The sequence below is a fragment of the Pseudophryne corroboree genome, unplaced genomic scaffold (genome assembly GCF_028390025.1).
Source record: "Pseudophryne corroboree isolate aPseCor3 unplaced genomic scaffold, aPseCor3.hap2 scaffold_860, whole genome shotgun sequence".
NCBI classification, from domain to species: Eukaryota; Metazoa; Chordata; class Amphibia; order Anura; family Myobatrachidae; genus Pseudophryne; species Pseudophryne corroboree.
Genome location: NW_026970439.1, coordinates 67,285 through 86,834, shown reverse-complemented (window position 1 = coordinate 86,834; position 19,550 = coordinate 67,285). Strand labels below are relative to the sequence as shown.

Sequence of the window (19,550 nt, the reverse complement as noted above, 5' to 3'; positions counted from 1 at the left end):
CTCTCGAAAGAAGAACAAGGCTAGAGGAAGATCTGAGACAAAGAAATCTGACTTTTACCAGAGCTGACCAGAGGAAAGCACAAACACAGTCCCCCACTACCACAAATAATGCAGTCAAGTTTCCCACATTTGGGGAAATCACAGGGGTCAGCATACCCAGAATGCAATGAATGAACCTCAACCTGGGAGAACAATCTTCATGACCATGGTATCTCCTATGCAAAATAAGTATGATTTGGGATAGAGCTGGGGAGGGCCGCTGCTCAGGCACATCTCTGTCAAGTAAAGGAGATTCAACTGAGGCAGCACAAGGGAACTCTCATCTGGGGACAACAACTGCAGGGAGAACACATATTTTCAGATGAACATGGGAGGGCAGAAGGCTGCCTAATACTGAAGCACCCCCAAACAACAAACCAAATGCAACAACTAGTGCAAGCATTCCTGGGGGAAGGCCTGCAGCAGATGGATTTGCATATGGTGATGTCATCCAAGCAGTGGGTCAAAGTTGGCTTCAACCCTCGTCTGCATATGAAAAGAAAAAAGGGATGTGCAGGGCATGGCGGCCTTTTGCGGCGCTTGGATGACCCCTAATTCACATTAAACACCTCCACCCTCCTTCGGTGTGGGGCTCATGTTGGCTATGCCCCAGCCCCTGAAGCATTCAAGCTGATTTCTTGCAGCAGCTGGGCACTGTAACAGCTCCAGAGCTGCTCTGTAAAGCATGTAAAAGGGTGTGGGCCCTGCAGCACTACCTGTAGTTTGCATTGACGTTGGAAGGCACAAAGTAAGCAGACAGGAGAGGTCATAATAGTGCGCAAGGGCATAGAAGGGAGCGGCTCAAGAAAAGAGAAGTGGAAACAGACAGCAAACTAGGCTGGAGAGAGACCTGAGACAAAGAGATCTGAATTATACGAGAGCCGACCAGGGGAAACACAAATTATGCAGTCAAGTTTCCCACATTTGGGGAAATCGCAAGAGCAGCACACCCAGAGTGCAATGGGTGAGCCTTGCCCTGGGAGAACACCTTCATGATCATAGTATCTCACCTGGCAGGTAAGTAGGAGTTGGGCTAGAGCTGGGTAGGGTCGCTGCTCGGGCACTTCCCTGTCAAGTGAAGGAGATCCAACTGAGTCAGCACAAGGGAACTCTCGAAAGAAGAACAAGGCTAGAGGAAGATCTGAGACAAAGAAATCTGACTTTTACCAGAGCTGACCAGAGGAAAGCACAAACACAGTCCCCCACTACCACAAATAATGCAGTCAAGTTTCCCACATTTGGGGAAATCACAGGGGTCAGCATACCCAGAATGCAATGAATGAACCTCACCCTGGGATAACAGTCTTCATTACCATGATATCTCCTATGCAAAATAAGTATGATTTGGGATAGGGCTGGGGAGGGCCGCTGCTCAGGCACATCTCTGTCAAGTAAAGGAGATTCAACTGAGGCAGCACAAGGGAACTCTCATCTGGGGACAACAACTGCAGGGAGAACACATATTTTCAGATGAACATGGGAGGGCAGAAGGCTGCCTAATACTGAAGCACCCCCAAACAACAAACCAAATGCAACAACTAGTACAAGCATTCCTGGGGGAAGGTCTGCAGAAGATGTATTTGCATACAGTGATGTCATCCAAGCAGTGGGCCAAAGTTGGCTGGAACCCTCATCTGCATATGAAAAGAGAAAAGGGGTATGCAGGGAATGTATAACAAAGAATCTGTCTAGTTTTATCCACGTGTCGCGCAGTCTAAAACAAGGCTGCACAATAACCCCCGCAACCAGGATAAGTGCCTCTCCAGAGCACCAGAAATGAATGAACAATAAACAAATTAGGCTGCGGGTACCAACAGGCACCTAGTAACAGTGCATAAATGAATGCATAAAGTGCTTGCATGCAATAAAAAAACAAAACATACAACCCTTAAGGTCACCGTGAAAGTCCAGGTTCTTACTCCTCACTCCTCCTCCTCTCAATGTAGTAGCATGTAAAACAGAGGGGAGAGGGGAACCACATGTGCAATAAAGTTTTTTAATGACACATATCGGGGAACATGGACATAACACAATAAACAGGTAGGGTAAAAATGTGCAGAATGATTCTCCAAAATGTGACAGCCACAAAGAGATATGCAGAGCAATTACCAGAGGGTTTGAGAACCCCAAAAAGTTCTCAAACAAGTTCTTTTAAATCTCAAAACCGCCCGGGCTGGAGCTGGAAAGTCCTCTGGTTCTTAGAAGTGCAGACCACCGTAAATGCCAGTCACAGATGGAATACGCCGACGCGTTTCAACTCCTATTCCTGGAGTCTTTTTCGAGGCTGAATACTCACTGCACCACACATCCAGATTTAAATAGCAAATCACAGCCAGATTCCAAATTGATTCCACCTGGCGTCATGTTCGGAAACCGCCGGGTTACCATAGCAACCTGAACTCCCACTCCGTCACTTCCGCCTCCGGAGTCCTAGATCTTTTTCTCGTAGTCGCTAGGTCTAGCGATACGTCACTTCCGGTTACGTCGTCTTGGAGTCCGTTGTCATGACAACTTGCCGCACAACGCTCATCTCTCTTCAGTATACTTCTATTCCAATGTCCGTAATCAGAGATAAGCTGGCGTAGACTTCTTTACAGTCAATTAAAAGTGTTTAATTAACATATAAAATCCACCTTATATCTACTGGTTCCAATATTAAATAACTGATCAGACAAATAGTGGTTCTAGAATAAAAAGATAAATATGGTAAAGCAAAAAAAAAAATATACTAAAATGCATATATAAAATCAGATTAAAATAGCACCTACATGAACCACTTCAATTCAAAATCATTAGGCAGCACAAGGGAACTCTCATCTGGGGACAACAACTGCAGGGAGAACACATATTTTCAGATGAACATGGGAGGGCAGAAGGCTGCCTAACACTGAAGCACCCCCAAACAACAAACCAAATGCAACAACTAGTGCAAGCATTCCTGCGGGAAGGCCTGCAGCAGATGGATTTGCATATGGTGATGTCATCCAAGCAGTGGGTCAAAGTTGGCTTCAACCCTCGTCTGCATATGAAAAGAGAAAAGGGGCGTGCAGGGCATGGCGGCCTTTTGCGGCGCTTGGATGACCTATAGTTTGCATTAAACACCTCCACCCTCCTTCGGTGTGGGGCTCATGTTGGCTATGCCCCAGCCCCTGAAGCATTCAAGCTGATTTCTTGCAGAAGCTGGGCACTGTAACAGCTCCAGAGCTGCTCTGTATGGCAAGTAAAAGGGTGTGGGCCCTGCAGCACTACCTGTAATTCGCATTGTGCGTTGGAAGGCACAAAGTAAGCAGATGGGAGAAGTCAGGATAGTGCGCAAGGGCATAGAAGGGAGCGGCTCAAGAAAAGAGAAGTGGAAACAGACAGCAAACTAGGCTGGAGAGCTCTTCTGTCTATATTTTGCAAACCTGCTCTTGTCCTCTCCAGCTGCTCCATGTAGATTTGACGTCTGGAAAGGTGCATAACCCACTGACAAGCAGGCACACTCCTGCATGAGTTTTCTCTCTCACTAGCTGGATGATACACAATCATTTGCATGTGCTCCACCTCCGACACACCACCCACCCAACCACCCAGTGACCAGAGCCACCCACAAGCCAACTGGCTCCGTGATTTAATTTGCACAGTGTAGTCATCCAGGCAGCATGTCCTTCTCAATGGAAGGATCTCTGGTTCCATGGAATCTTCCACATTGGAATGCTGCGGAATAAAAAGGATTTAAATATTCAGCTTGCTAGCATTCAATGTACCTGCGGCTTGGCTTTAGCACATGGGTCTTCATCCTGTGGCCCTCCAGCTGCTGTGAAACTACACATCCCAGCATGCCCTGCCACAGTTTTGCTATTAAGGTATGCTAAAACTGAGGCAGGGCATGCTGGGATGTGTAGTTCCACAGCAGCTGGAGGGTCGCAGGTTGAAGACCCATGTTCTAGCATGCCTGTTCTATGATGCATGTACCGTGATGTCACAATCAGCTTGGAATGGGGTGTCTAGCAGGCATTTGCTGACAGCCACTTGAGGGAGACACACATCAGGAGATGAAGCATATCGGAGGTCTTCGATGCCTTTCCAGCAAATGCACACCACCTGCTGCTGGTCTGGAGACAAAACAATGCCCACAATCGAAGTCCCAAAATGCCCAACTACAGGATTCATGTAAGTAGTGAATTTAGGAATGAATTTAGAAGTAGGAAATTAAGTTAGTTCACAAGTACATTCAAATTCAGATCTAAAGTCTAGGTAGGCCTCACGTCCTGGCAGCCCCCAGCACTTAAAAATGCCTTGATTAGAGGTAGAGAATTCAATGTAGATAAAAAGTAGACACAAAATAAGACTCCACAGAGCAGTTATCAGGTGTCTTTATCAATTGTTGCATTTAAAAAATCAAGCAATTAGGGAACACAATGTTGCAACAATGTAACCCTATTTGCAAAATAGTACTAAATAAGTTTGTCGATGTAAGACATTTGCAAAGGCGCATCCAAAACACGCTGGAAAATGCAACTGAATCTGTTTTTGGAGGCTAGAATAGGAAATGTGCATCGGTCCTACAAGTACTGAAAGCTCTTCTACCATCTCCCTTTTCTGAAAAGCCATTTAATATATGGTTCCCAGATAGGGGACATATCAGATATTGCCTTTCAAAAGCAGCAAATATCATACCACTTCTATTGCCATCAAAGATAAACATTGATTGTTTTCAGATATTGTATTGAAAAAGCAGTCTTTATTGACATAAAGAAGCAAAAAAACATACATAAACATTACACACATAAGTACTGTGTTGCAGCACAGATAAAACACAATACAAATGCTGTCGGTATAGTACAGTTCAAGAACTACAGCACAGGCCAGCCTACACTATAAATCATGAACTGCACTATACATTTAAACTATACAATAATACAACAGTTAATAAGGCTATGTGTGTGGAGTGTAAGAGGGTGAGGGAATCACAAGACCGAAGCTTTATTGTAACACAGACACATATAAGGGGAGGGGCAATAAATAGAAAGGTATCCTTTACTATAGAATGTAGTCTAATCCGACCTCTGTGCTCTTCCACAACTGAAAAACGGATAGTGTTCCCAAGCCTTCCATCCTGGAATATCTTTGGTTTTTCGCCAATGAAGAAAACAATCCCTCCCTCCAGCAGACCCTTCAACCACGATACAAGATCACAGCCAAAAGGCCGAGAAGCAACTACACTTGAGCTTAACAAAAATGGCTAAAACTTAGTGGAGGAAAGTGCAGTGCACCAAAACATAAGCTGACACAATCATGGAGAATGTGCCAGCATATATGCTCTTCTATCTATATTTTGCAAACCTGCTCTTGTCCCCTCCAGCTGCTCTATGTAGATTTGACGTCTGGCAAGGTGCATAACCCACTGACAAGCAGGCACACTCCTGCATGAGTTTTCTCTCTCACTAGCTGGATGATACACAATCATTTGCATGTGCTCCACCTCCGACACACCACCCACCCAACCACCCAGTCACCAGAGCCACCCACAAACCAACTGGCTCCGTGATTTAATTTGCACAGTGTAGTCATCCAGGCAGCATGTCCTTCTCAATGGAAGGATCTCTGGTTCCATGGAATCTTCCACATTGGAATGCTGCGGAACAAAAAGGATTTAAATATTCAGCTTGCTAGCATTCAATGTACCTGCGGCTTGGCTGTAGCACATGGGTCTTCATCCTGTGGCCCTCCAGCTGCTGTGAAACTACACATCCCAGCATGCCCTGCCACAGTTTTGCTATTAAGGTATGCTAAAACTGAGGCAGGGCATGCTGGGATGTGTAGTTCCACAGCAGCTGGAGGGTCGCAGGTTGAAGACCCATGTTCTAGCATGCCTGTTCTATGATGCATGTACCGTGATGTCACAATCAGCTTGGAATGGGGTGTCTAGCAGGCATTTGCTGACAGACACTTGAGGGAGACACACATCAGGAGATGCAGCATATCGGAGGTCTTCGATGCCTTTCCAGCAAATGCACACCACCTGCTGCTGGTCTGGACACAAAACAATGCCCACAATCGAAGTCCCAAAATGCCCAACTACAGGATTCATGTAAGTAGTGAATTTAGGAATGAATTTAGAAGTAGGAAATTAAGTTAGTTCACAAGTACATTCAAATTCAGATCTAAAGTCTAGGTAGGCCTCACGTCCTGGCAGCCCCCAGCATTTAAAAATGCCTTGATTAGAGGTAGGGAATTAAATGTAGATTAGAAGTAGACACAAAATAAGACTCCACAGAGCAATTATCAGGTGTCTTTATCAATTGTTGCATTTAAAAAAATCAAGCAATTAGGGAACACAATGTTGCGACAATGTAACCCTATTTGCAAAATAGTACTGAATAAGTTTGTCGATGTAAGACATTTGCAAAGGCGCAAACAAAACACGCTGGAAAATGCAACTGAATCTGTTTTTGGAGGTTAGAATAGATGCAGGATCAAGTAGCTCAATGGGTAGGGTATTTGATTACAATTCAACAGGTTATAGGTTTGAATCCTGGGTATGATAGTTTGAGGTGTTATTTAATAAAGTATGTTTATATATTAGTCACACATGGCTTACTTGTACAAATGGCATGTCACCAGTTAGTGCTGACTGCTGATATGCCATTTGCACAAACACGCCATGTGTGACTGTATATGCATTTAAGGAGGGCACCCCGGCAATACCACAAACCATTGAGTGTCAAGTATACTAGATATATCTTCATATCTCATGTGCTTTCTCTGAGACCAATCTTGTTATGCCCCTTCCCCACAAGGCATGCGCCTTTTGTCCATATTGCAAAAATGGGGAGGGGGGGGGGCATATAATTATCTGTCACAGGGCACCAAAAAGTCTAGTTATGGCTCTGGTATGCATTATGTAATCTGGCAGACCATATCTCCAACACTGGCTGGTTGGAATAGAAATCCGGTTATCTATGTGAGCAAATGACCATCAACGATTTACTCTCAAACACTAGAAAATGGACAAAAATGGTCCCCTAAACAAATTGGTTAAATTTTGGGTTTAACCAATTTGTGTAATGACCATTTTTGACCACTTTTCTAGTGTTTGGGAGCAAATGGTTAATTGACATTTGCTCCTATACATTACCAGATTTTCATTCCATCCATCCAGACTGGATAGATAGCCTGACAGATAATTGTGTAGTGTACGCCCAGGATAACTGTCAGTTGTGCTTTCTTTTATGACGGCACATAAATGGGTGGGCAGATCCAGAGCAAGCACTGCTCACTCATGCATAGTTGTCAACTGATGTGAAGTTCCAGGGGGCAATCTCAGTTATAAAGAAAAGTATCTGGAAATTGTCCCTGGTTTAAAAAAAAAATAAAAAAAAATTGATCAACTCCATTTATTTAGTATGATATCCCAGGTGATAGGATGCCGGCAGTCAGAACAACATACTTTATTAAATAACACATCTCAAACTACCATACCCAGGATTCAAACCTATAACCTGTTGAATTCTAATCAAACACCCTACCTATTGAGCTATTTGATCCTGCATAAAAATTGTGAACATTATATGAAGCTATTGGTACTTTGAAAAAAAAAGTATCAGCATTACAACGCAGGAGATCCATGCAGTTTGCAGCCACACACTACATGTATCTGCTCAGCCACAATGCTGATTATTTCTTCACAAAGTACAAGGTGAGCTCCAAACAGAATTCTCTAGCTTAGAATTATGCCAAACCTAGAAGTCGGGCCCCCCACCCTGGGATCCCCCAGAGGGAGGCCTGCACCGTCATGCGGCAGGCTTGTCCGTTTTGGAAGCAGGCTGATGGGCAGCCCAGGCTTGCTTCAGTCTGGGCTTGGCAGGTCTGGAAGCATGAGCTTGCTTTGGGTATGCCTGACCTTGGGTACGCTTTACCTTGAGGATGAAAGGGCCAAGGGAAAGTACTTTTAGCCTTCTGCGTGGTAGGAGTCATACTAGGTAGGCAAGCTGTTTTAGCAGTAGCCAGATCAGCTACAATCTTATTGAGGTCTTCTCCAAAGAGAGTGTCTCCCTTGAAAGGAAGCACCTCCAGGGTTTTCTTGGAATCCATATCCACCGACCAGGATCTCAACCAGCTGTATAAAGTATTACCTTGGAACTGGCTCTCCACTCCCCATTATCTGGTTATCATGGCTTCCTCCGCCAGTGTCCAGACTCGCTTGCTGAAGCTCGGCCACTTCTTCCTAGCAGCAGGCTCCTGGATCACTGGGCAGCAGAGGTGCTTGGGAGCCGGAAGGGGGCGGAGCAATCAGGCAGGCAGTTGCAGTGCTGCCCAGCTATCTGTGGTGTGAGAAGAAGCAGGGGCACCCCACCGCTGGCAGTGCTGCAGCTAGCGGTGGTGGCAGCGGCGAGGCTGCTGGGCTGGGTCTTGAAAAAGGTGGAAAGAAGGGTGTTACGGCATGGAATGTACAAACTGCGAGACCCTGCTGGTAGCGCCTTTGTCTATTTAGTAGGAAGGGCACGTAACAGCCGGAGGGCAATGGAGGAAGCCCCTTTAGGGCTGGAGCCCGGCGGCAACTGACTCCGTTGTCTCTGGCAGTTCCGCCCCTGGACTAGAGGAATGGTCAAGAACATGGCAACATTTAATGCCAAAAAATGCAAAATCATACACGTCTCAAAAATACAAAGGCTAACTATAATATTAAGGGCATTATAATGGCAAGAGGAAAGCTATCTAAGTATTACTATTTCAGGTGAGCAATGTAACAAAGCAATAGGAAAGGCAAGTCAGATGCTTGTTTGCATAGGTAAAGAACCAGTAGCAGAAAAAAGTAATACAGGTTGAGTATCCCATATCCAAATATTCCGAAATACGGAATATTCCGAAATACGGACTTTTTTGAGTGAGACTGAGATAGTGAAACCTTTGTTTTTTGATGGCTCAGTGTACACAAACTTTGTTTAATACTCAAAGTTATTAAAAATATTGTATTAAATGAACTTCAGACTGTGTGTATAAGGTGTATATGACACATAAATGAATTCTGTGAATGTACACACACTTTGTTTAATGCACAAAGTTATAAAAAATATTGGCTAAAATGACCTTCAGGCTGTGTGTATATGGTATATATGAAACATAAATGCATTCTGTGCTTAGATTTAGGTCCCATCACCATAATATCTCGTTATGGTATGCAATTATTCCAAAATACAGAAAAATCCGATATCCAAAATTCCTCTGGTCCCAAGCATTTTGGATAAGGGATACTCAACCTGTAATGCCACTGTATAGGTCCTTGGTACAGCCACATTTAGAATCCTGTGTTCAGTTCCAGAAGCCATATCTCAAGTCCTGTTGGAGAAAGAGCACTATATAAATAAATAGTATCAAAATTTGTTTCACGGCACCCCTAGGCCAAAGTTTTTTTTATTGAGAAATTCAGAAAAAAATATAAAATCAAGTAAATTGTGTTTATAGCATGTCATCCTCAGGTTCAGTTATGTTGTGAGGGAATGGTTTTGCCAATTTAATAAAGTATAAATAATTTTAATTGGTCCTGGACCACCAAACTATGCTACCAGTGCAAGAACCCCAGTTTGGAAACTACTGCCATAAAATAAACCTTTTTTGTTTTTTTTAAACTACATGTAATACACCTTAGATCTCAGTTCCTAAAAGGTTTTAAACCCTTGCATACAGTAAACTACACATATTTAAAAATCCTACACCGGGCACAAGTGCTCACGGGCCAATTTCATGGCAGTCTCGGATAGGAGGGCATTGTGGATTCACCAAGGGAATGCTGATGCTGACTCCAAGAAGCCTCTTCAAGATTGCAGGAGCAGAGTCCTCTGCTTCTGCCAAATCCACTGCATGACGCTGGGGCTCTCTTGCAGGAGCCCACACCAGTGGGGGGCACCAGGGGCGAAACTACTGGCAGGGCAGGCAGTGCATTGCACTGGGGCCCCGCCGCACTCAAGGGCCCACACCCGCCGGCATTACAATGAGTCACAATGACTCATTGTATCATGCCGCAGCCGCACACCAGCGCTCCCGTCAGGTATGCGTCCTGCGACTCCCGCCGCCCGCCCGTCGTAACGAACAGATCAGGCCAGGGCACTACGGGCAGCAGCCGCAGCACCAGACACGCTGCCGCCTCTGTAACACACGAAGAGGGAGGAGGGTCGCTTGGAGATGAGAGGAGCAGCGGCACGGGGGGGAGGAGGAGGAGGAGGGAGGTGAAGGAAGGAGCCGCAGCAGCGCTTTGTTACTGGTGGAGGCGCTGCTGCTGCTGCCCCTCTGCTTCACTATAGGCTGTCTTCCGAGAACAGCCTATAGTGAAGCAGAGGGGCAGCAGCAGCAGCGCCTCCACCAATAAGACAGCGCTGCTGCGGCTCCCTCCTCCACCTCCCTCCTCCTCCTTCTCTACTGCCCGGGAATCGTCAAGCTGCACGAGAAGCCTGAGCCAGCGGAGAGGGTAAGTATAATTCTTCTTTCTTTCTTTCTTTCTTTCTTTCTTTCTTTCTTTCTTTCGACTCTTTCTTTCTTTGTTGGGACTGCCTGCCGCTATGTGTAAAAAGGGGGAATCTGCCTGCCGCTATGTGTAAAAAGGGGGAATCTGCCTGCCGCTATGTGTAAAAAGGGGGAATCTGCCTGCCGCTATGTGTAAAAAGGGGGAATCTGCCTGCAGCTATGTGTAAAAGGGGGGAATCTGCCTGCAGCTATGTGTTAAAAGGGGGAATCTGCCTGCAGCTATGTGAAAAAAGGGGGACTGCCTGCCGCAATGTGTAAAAAGGGGGAATCTGCCTGCCGCTATGTGTAAAAAGGGGGAATCTGCCTGCAGCTATGTGTAAAAAGGGGGACTGCCTGCCGCAATGTGTAAAAAGGGGGAATCTGCCTGCCGCAATGTGTAAAAAGGGGGAAGCTGCTTGCCGCAATGTGTAAAAAGGGGGAATCTGCTTGCCGCAATGTGTAACAAGGGGGAATCTGCCTGCCGTAATGTGTAACAAGGGGGATGCTGTCTGCCGTAATGTGTAACAAGGGCACGCTGTCTGCCATAATGTGTAACAAGGGCAAGCTGTCTGCTGTAATGTGTAACAAGGGCAAGCTGTCTGCTGTAATGTGTAAAAAGTGTACGATGTCTGCCATTATGTGTAACAAGGGCAGGCTGACTGCTGTTATGTGAAAAAAGTGTACGCTGTCTGCCGCTATGTTTAACAAGGGCAGGCTGTCTGCCGTTATGTGTAAAAAGTGTACGCTGTCTGCCGCTATGTTTAACAAGGGCAGGCTGTCTGCCGTTATGTGAAAAAAATGTACGCTGTCTGCCGCTATGTGTAACAAGGGCACGCTGTCTGCCGTTGTGTAAAAAAGGGGGATGCTGTCTGCCGTAATGTGTAAAAAGGGGACGCTGTCTGCTGTAATGTGTAAAAAGAGGACGCTGTCTGCTGTAATGTGTAAAAAGAGGAATCTGTCCGCCGTGAGGTGTAAAAGGGTCTCTACCTGGTGTAGTGGTGCTACTGTGCGGCGTAATTTGAATAATGGAGACTACTGTGCACCGTTTTATGAATTGGTATTATTTTGTGGCCACACCCCTTAACCACGAAGCCACGCCACTATGTTTTTTTGCGCGCGCCTACAGCGCGCACTGCCCCTGTTTTGCATGCAGGGGTGGGGCTCCAATGCAGTTTCTTGCACACACTGCTAAAATGTCTAGTTACGGCACTGTTGCTAGGTATCCACTTCCCTGAGCAGGCCCCCCTCACCAGATCCTCTCCAGGGGTGAGGGGGTGGACTTGGATGGGAAGGGATGGGGGGGGGGGGCCCAAGCCATTTTGTCGCACATGGGCCCACTGCTCGCTAGTTCCACCACTGGGGGGCACGTCTAAAACTCTTCAGTCAGTTCTGGATTCATTCGGACCTGGACTCATGGGTTTTACAAATAGTGTCCCAAGGGTACAAACTGGGGTTTCAAGAAGTTCCCCCTCACCGATTGTTCAAATCAGCCTTAGTCAGCAGGGAGAAGGTTTTTATTCAAGCCTCTTCGTGGTCCCGAAGCCGGACGGCTCAGTCAGACCAATCTTAAATCTGAAATCCCTTAATTTCTACCTAAAGAAATTCAATTTCAAGATGGAATCTCTCAGGGTAGTGATCTCCAGTCCGGGGGATAAAGGAGATTTCCTGGTTTTGGTAGACATAAAGGATGCCTACTTACATGTTCCCATTTAGCCACTGCATCAAGCTACCTGAGGTTTGCAATTCAGGATTGTCATTACCAATTTCAGACGTTGCCGTTTGGTCTGTCCACGGCTCCGAGGATTTTCACCAGGGTGATGGCGGAAATGATGGTTCTCCTTCGCAAGCAAGGAGTCACAATTATCCCGTACTTGGATGATCTCCTGATAAAGGTGAGATCCAGGTACCAGTTGGTGCAAAACATCTACTCTCCCTGACAGTTCTTTAACAACATGGTTGGCTCCTAAACTTGCCAAAATCGCAGTTGGTCCTAATGACGCGGTTGTTGTTTTTGGGAGTGATACTGGACACAGAAGAGGTTTTCTTCTAGTGGAATGGCTCTGGAGATCCAGAGTCTGGTCAAACAAATTCTGAAACCAGCAAGAGTGTTAATCCATCAATGCATTCGGTTGCTGGGGAAGATGGTTGCGGCCTACGAGGCCATTCAGTTTGGCAGGCTCCATGCCAGAGTGTTCCAGTGGGACCTGTTGGACAAGTGGTCCGGATCCCACCTACACATGCACCGGAGGATAATCCTGTCTTCCAAGACCAGAATCTCACTCCATTGGTGGCTGCACAGTTCTCACCACCTAGAGGGGCGATGGTTTGAGATCCAGGACGGGATCCTAGGGACCACGGATGCAACCCTCCGAGGCTGGGGAGCGGTCACACAGGGGGAAAACATCCAAGGAAGATGGTCAAGTCAGGAAAGTTGTCTCCACATAAATGTTCTGGAGTTAAGGGCCATTTAATAACTGCAGACACAGTACGCACTGGGACGGGTGCCCAGCATCCTCTACGGACTAAGAGAAAAGGATTTACCAGTAGGTATTAAAATCCTATTTTCTCTAAAGTCCTAGAGGATGCTGGGGACTCCGTAAGGACCATGGGGATAGACGGGCTCCGCAGGAGACATGGGCACTTTAAGAAAGACTTTAGTTCTGGGTGTGCACTGGCTCCTCCCTCTATGCCCCTCCTCCAGACCTCAGTTTGATACTGTGCCCAGTGGAGACTGGGTGCTTTTCATGAGCTCTCCTGAGCTTTCTGACAGAAAGTATTTTGTTAGGTTTTTAATTTTCAGGGAGCACTGCTGGCAACAGACTCCCTCATCGAGGGACTGAGGGGAGAGAAGCAGCCCTACTCTCTGAGTTGCAAGGTCCTGCTTCTTAGGCTACTGGACACCATTAGCTCCAGAGGGATTGGTACGCAGGATCTCACCCTCGCCGTCTGTCCCAGAGCCGCGCCTCCGTCCCCCTCGCAGAGCCGGAAGATAGAAGCCGGGTGAGTATGAGAAGAAAAGAAGACTTCAGAAGCGGCAGAAGACTTCATGATCTTCACTGAGGTAACGCACAGCACTGCAGCTGTGTGCCTTTGCTCCCATACACCTCACATACTCCGGTCACTGTAAGGGTGCAGGGCGCAGGGGGGGCGCCCTGGGCAGCAATATAAACCTCTTTCGCAAAAATATAACATATATACAGCTGGGCACTGTATATATGTATGAGCCCCCACCAATTTTACAGTTTAAGCGGGACAGAAGCCCGCCTCCGAGGGGGCGGGGCTTCTCCCTCAGCACTCACCAGCGCCATTTTTTCTCCACAGCACCGCTGAGAGGAAGCTCCCCGGACTCTACCCTGCTTATACCACGTTAGACAAGAGGGTTGAAAAGAGGGGGGGAGGCACATAATTCGCAAATTACATACAGCAGTACTACTGGGCAAACATTAAGTTACTGTTTTATTCCTGGGTTATATAGCGCTGGGGTGTGTGCTGGCATACTCCCTCTCTGTCTCTCCAAAGGGCCTTGTGGGGAAACTGTCTTCAGAAAAAGCATTCCCTGTGTGTGTGGTGTGTCGGTACACGTGTGTCGACATGTCTGAGGAAGAAGGCTATATTAGAGAGGAGCGGGAGCAAATGAATGTGGTGTCTCCGCCGACAGCTGATTGGATGGATATGTGGAATGTTTTAAATGCTAGTGTAAACTCATTGCACAAAAGATTAGACAAGGCAGAAGCTTTGGGACAGTCAGGGTCTCAACCCATGCCTGATCCTATGTTGCAGGGACTGTCAGGGTCTCATAAGCGCCCACTATCCCAGTTTGTTGACACAGATACCGACACGGATTCTGACTCCAGTGTCGATTACGATGATGCAAAGTTACAGCCAAAATTGGCAAAATCCATTCGATTTATGATTATGGCAATAAAAAAGGTTTTGCACATCACAGAGTAACCCCCTGTCGCTGACAAGAGGGTACATATGTACAAGGGAAAGAAGCCTGAGGTAACCTTTCCCCCCTCACACGAGCTGAACGAGTTATGTGAAAAAGCTTGGAAATCTCCAGATAAAAGACTGCAGATTTCCAAAAGGATTCTTATGGCGTATCCTTTCCCATCAACGGATAGGTTACGATGGGAATCCTCCCCTAGGGTGGACAAAGCATTAACACGCTTATCCAAGAAGGTAGCCCTCCCGTCCCAGGATACGGCTACCCTCAAAGAGTGTGCTGACCGCAAACAGGAGATTACCCTGAAGTCCATTTATACACATTCAGGTACCTTACTCAGACCGGCAATTGCGTCGACCAGGGTGTGTAGTGCTGTAGCGGCATGGACAAATGCCTTATCTGAGGGGATGGATAGCCTAGACAAGGATACTATTTTATTGACCCTGAGGCATATAAGAGATGCTGTCCTATATATGTGTGTATGCAAACTACCGGTGGTGCTGCAGGGCCCACACCCTTTTACTTGTCTTGTAGAGCAGCTCTGAAGCTGTTACAGTGCCCAGCTGCTGCAAGAAATCAGCTTGAATGCTTCAGGGGCTTGGGCATGGCCAACATGAGCCCCACACCGAAGGAGGGTGGGGGTGTTTAATGCAAACTTGGGGTTATCCAAGCGCCGCAAAGACCGCCATGCCCCGCATGCCCCTTTTCTCTTTTCATATACAGATGAGGGTTCCAGCCAACTTTGGCCCACTGCTTGGATGACATCACCGAATGCAAATCCGTCTGCTGCAGACCTTCCCCCAGGAATGCTTGCAATAGTTGTTGCATATGGTTTAATGTCTGAGGGTGCTTCAGTATTAGGCAGCCTTCCGCCCTCCCATGTTCATCTGAAAAGATGTGGTCTCCCTGCAGTTGTTGTCCCCAGACGAGAGTTCCCTTGTGCTTCCTCAGTTAAATCTCCTTAACTTGACGAGGGTGTGCCCGAGCAGCCGCCCTCCCCAGCCCTTTCCCAACATATACTTATCTTGCATATGAGATCTCTTGATCATGAAGATAGTTCTCACAGGTTGAGGTTCATCCTGGCCCCGCTCCCCGCTGGAGAGCGCTGATGGGGACAGCAGCGGGGCTTCAGCAGCAGGGTGAGTATGTGTGGCCAGAGACCTCCCTTCCCATGTGCAGGCCTGCAGAGTGTGCCGCGCAGGATGGGGCATGTGACACTCTCCCTCCCTGGGGCTCTTCCAGATGTAGCTCCTCAGCAGTATTTTTCCCGGGCTGCGCGGCGCTCTCCCCGACTGGCATCCGCCCTGGAACACTGCCTTCCTCAACGCAACATCAGCAGGGGGCCCGGGCCTCATCACCATCCCAGGTCTTTCTCATGTATGTATCATGTATGTGTGTGTGATATATGTATGAATCATATATGTTTGTGATAGATACATATATATATATATATATATCCAATGTATGATTGCACTCACATCTTCCAATTATGCATACGCTGGGGTGTCAACCCGGATACCGAGGCATCCAAATATAGAGAAAGCAATTCAGAGGGGGCACTCACCAGACTTCTTTATATTTTACCAAATGTTCATTTATTGAAGATAATACTTTACATGATCAGCAATTCCTCAAGCGCTTTCGGCCCAAAACAAGGGCCTTCCTCATCTTACACAAAGAAACGGCTTTCAATGTGGTCACTATTGATTCCCATGAGGAATTGTTCCAGGAATGGTATAAGCTTAGAAAGCGTGATCTGGACTTTACCTTTCACGGACGCACTTTATCTGACTATTTCCGCTCTAAATTAATTCCCCGCGGTTTTAGAATTCATAACATGCCCACCATTGGTCGCAACAGCATCCCTTTCTGCAAAAAGTGGATTTCAATTTTAAATAAATGTTCAATGGACCTGATTTTATTGGTAATCGAGGAATCCACAAGGGAATGCGCTGCTACCAAAGAAAAATTACTGGTGTTTGAGACTGCTAATAAAAAGAAATTAGAGAAAGATAAAACCGTTAATTGGGTGGAGAAATTGGAGACCCAAATACAGTCTTACCAAAATGAATTAATTAAATTTAAAAAACAGAAATTGTTGAAAGTCCAACAGGACTATGAGTTACACCGGGTATACTCTTGGCTGGGTTCTTCAAACAATGAACAGAGGGGCCCAGCGAAAACATCATATTATAAACGTAGGAATTTCTCTAGGAACACCGCCAGTTCGGCTAGTGAGACAGATGAACGTTCTTCTACTGCCTCAACATCAAGAAAATCACAATCCCCTTTAGGCGTGAACACCCGGGCAAGATATACTACCCGAAAAGGTCACGCACAAGGAGGGGCGGGCAACAAAGGCGGCAAGCACGCACAGAAGCCGCCAAAAGGGAAAAAGACTTAATCTTTAATCTTTCCTCATGCATTCTAACACCTTCTGAAATTGGGGTCTTGAGTAAGGGGCTGTCTTTCGTGCCCACAAACCAGCCAGATATGTTCTATGACAAGATTGAGAACTTTAAACTACAACGCACCCTCAAGCTTAGGGAATACCATGATAAAAAATTGGATATTTCTCCATCCGAAGTACTACCTCGAGAGTTACATAAACTTGGACCGAGATCGCAGTTTGAACCCATCACAACCAACCCCTCCATCAAAACGTTCTGCCGCATGGTGGAATCTATGCAATGTCCTAGCCCTAGTCAGATTCATCCCAATTTAACTAAACAAGAACGTTTAGCTCTTAAATCATTGGGAGAAAGGCAAGACATAATAATACGCGGTGCTGACAAGGGGGGTTCAATTGTTGTGTTGGGTATAGATGAATATCGTACTGAATGTATACGGTTGCTTAATGATAGTGATACCTATTGTTTACTTGACCATGATCCAACAGATCAATATAAGAGCGAATTGGATTGTATTTTGGATAAGGCGGTCACTGATGGGGTTGTTTCAAGTGGTATATGTGGTAAATTAAAAACTGGGTTCCCAAAAGTACCAATATTTTACACGATACCGAAAATCCACAAGGACCCACTAAGACCTCCTGGCAGGCCCATTGTGTCTGCCAGGGGGTCTTTGTGTGAGCCAGTATCCATATACTTAGATTTGTTCATACAACCATGCATCCAGAGTACCTTCTCCTACCTCAAAGATTCTACAATGTTGCTCAGACATTTGGAGGAGTTACAGATTGTACCTGCGACTGTCACTATGGTGACACTTGACGTCTCCAGCCTCTATACCTGCATTCCTCACCGGGCAGGTGTTGAGGCTGTGAGACATCTATTGGTCAATAATTCACTGTACAGGGGTCCTGATATAGAATTCTTTTTGAGCCTTCTCATGTTCACCCTCACGCACAATTATTTTTTATTTGATGGCCGGTTTTACCGCCAGAAAACCGGCTGTGCTATGGGTTCGGCAGTGGCACCGTCACTAGCCAACTCATTTATGTGGGAAGTGGAAAGAGAATTATTTTTTGAGAATGCTAGTATAGCGGAGGGCATGTTTGTGTACTACAGGTATATTGACGATCTCCTGGTGTTCTGGGACGGGGACTTGCAATGTTTACTCACACACATTGATAATCACAATAAGTCTTCTAGTCCAATTAAACTCACATATAACACCAGCACCACAGAGATTCATTATCTAGATATAAAAATTTTGATTGTCCAGCAACGGATACAAACAACATTGTATACGAAGCCTACGGACCGAAACAGCCTGCTTAGGTATAACAGCTTCCACCCAAGGTCTACTGTTAGGGGTCTGCCATATTCTCAATATTTGAGGGTATGTAGGACCACTAGTGACCCAGAGGATACCGTGAGGCAGTTGGAAATTATGACAAAAAAATTTCTAGACAAGGGCTATCCTATCCTTGAGCTGGAAAAAGCCAAAAACAGGGCAATAGGCCACACACGCCAAACCCTCTTGTCAGAGTCCAGCACAAAGCGTAAGAAAGAGTCTTTACAGAACTCCATCCCGTGGATCACGGAATTTAATACACAAAGCACGGCAAAAAAGAAATATGTTAAATCATGGTGGCCGTTGGTGACATCTGATCCAGGCTTGAAAAGCCTGCATGGCACTCGCTTACTTGCAGGCCATTCTAGAAGTAAGAACATCAAGGACATTATTGTCCGGACCGACATCACGGGGTTAGGTCAAAACAAGACATCAAATTTTCTAACTAGAAAAAACGGATGCTATCGTTGTCTGGGATGCACGACATGTGGATACCTCCAGACAGGGGACACTGTTGTGCATGCCCAGACGGGTAAGAGATTTAAAATCGGATGGCCCCTTAGTTGTACCTCTAAATTTGTGATTTATGTGCTGTTCTGCCCGTGCGGGCTCCAGTATGTAGGCAAAACGGTGTGCCAATTCAAAGAGAGGATGGCACAACATAGGGCGGCCATTAGAGCCGCACTTTCTATAGGGAATAGTGAACAACCGGTGGCACGCCATTTTGCCCGATTGGGACATGGTGTGGCCACCATACGTTATAAAATTATCGATCATGTACCTCTATCACTGCGACGTGGTGATAGACATAAAAGATTACTACAGCTGGAGGCCCGGTGGATTTACCGCCTGGACACCATGGCCCCTAAAGGCCTGAATGAGACTATGGGTCTCAATTGTTTTCTTTGAATGTGTCCATATTAGGCTGGTGTGGTATACATGTTTTGACATAAGATGACACGGTATAAAACATTTACAGGGGTAACATATAATTGTTTAGAAATGATTCAAGTTTAAATTTATACCCGTGTATACATGTGTAGACAATGTATATAGAGTTTATCATTAGACCTTTATGTACTTGTTGAGGTACCAGTTGTGTGTCACATGATATATACAATTTAGTATGTGAGAATGTTATTCTTGTCATTTGACCTAAAATTGATAACAATGTAGCAGCGGATTCTATGAGATGCAGATTGGTTTTATTTGTTTGTAATAATGTCACAATTTTTTGTTGTGTTTGTTTTTTTATGTATGTATTTATGGTTATAAGATGGATGATTTGACACTGCAGGTAGACGGGATGCGGCTAACATGGTTT

At 46.0% G+C, this 19,550-nt stretch overlaps 3 non-coding genes across 3 annotated transcripts; all 3 read right to left on the bottom strand.

The window, feature by feature from the left end:
- Nucleotides 1–68: 68 nt before the first annotated feature.
- LOC135043413 (U1 spliceosomal RNA) lies at nt 69–232 on the bottom strand. Its single transcript, XR_010236285.1, has one exon. It is a non-coding gene; the product is annotated as a U1 spliceosomal RNA (small nuclear RNA).
- Nucleotides 233–902: 670 nt separating this feature from the next.
- LOC135043425 (U1 spliceosomal RNA) lies at nt 903–1,064 on the bottom strand. Its single transcript, XR_010236296.1, has one exon. It is a non-coding gene; the product is annotated as a U1 spliceosomal RNA (small nuclear RNA).
- A 152-nt stretch (nt 1,065–1,216) lies between these two features.
- On the bottom strand, nt 1,217–1,380 carry LOC135043419 (U1 spliceosomal RNA). The gene has a single exon (XR_010236291.1). It is a non-coding gene; the product is annotated as a U1 spliceosomal RNA (small nuclear RNA).
- Between the last annotated feature and the right edge of the window lie 18,170 nt (nt 1,381–19,550).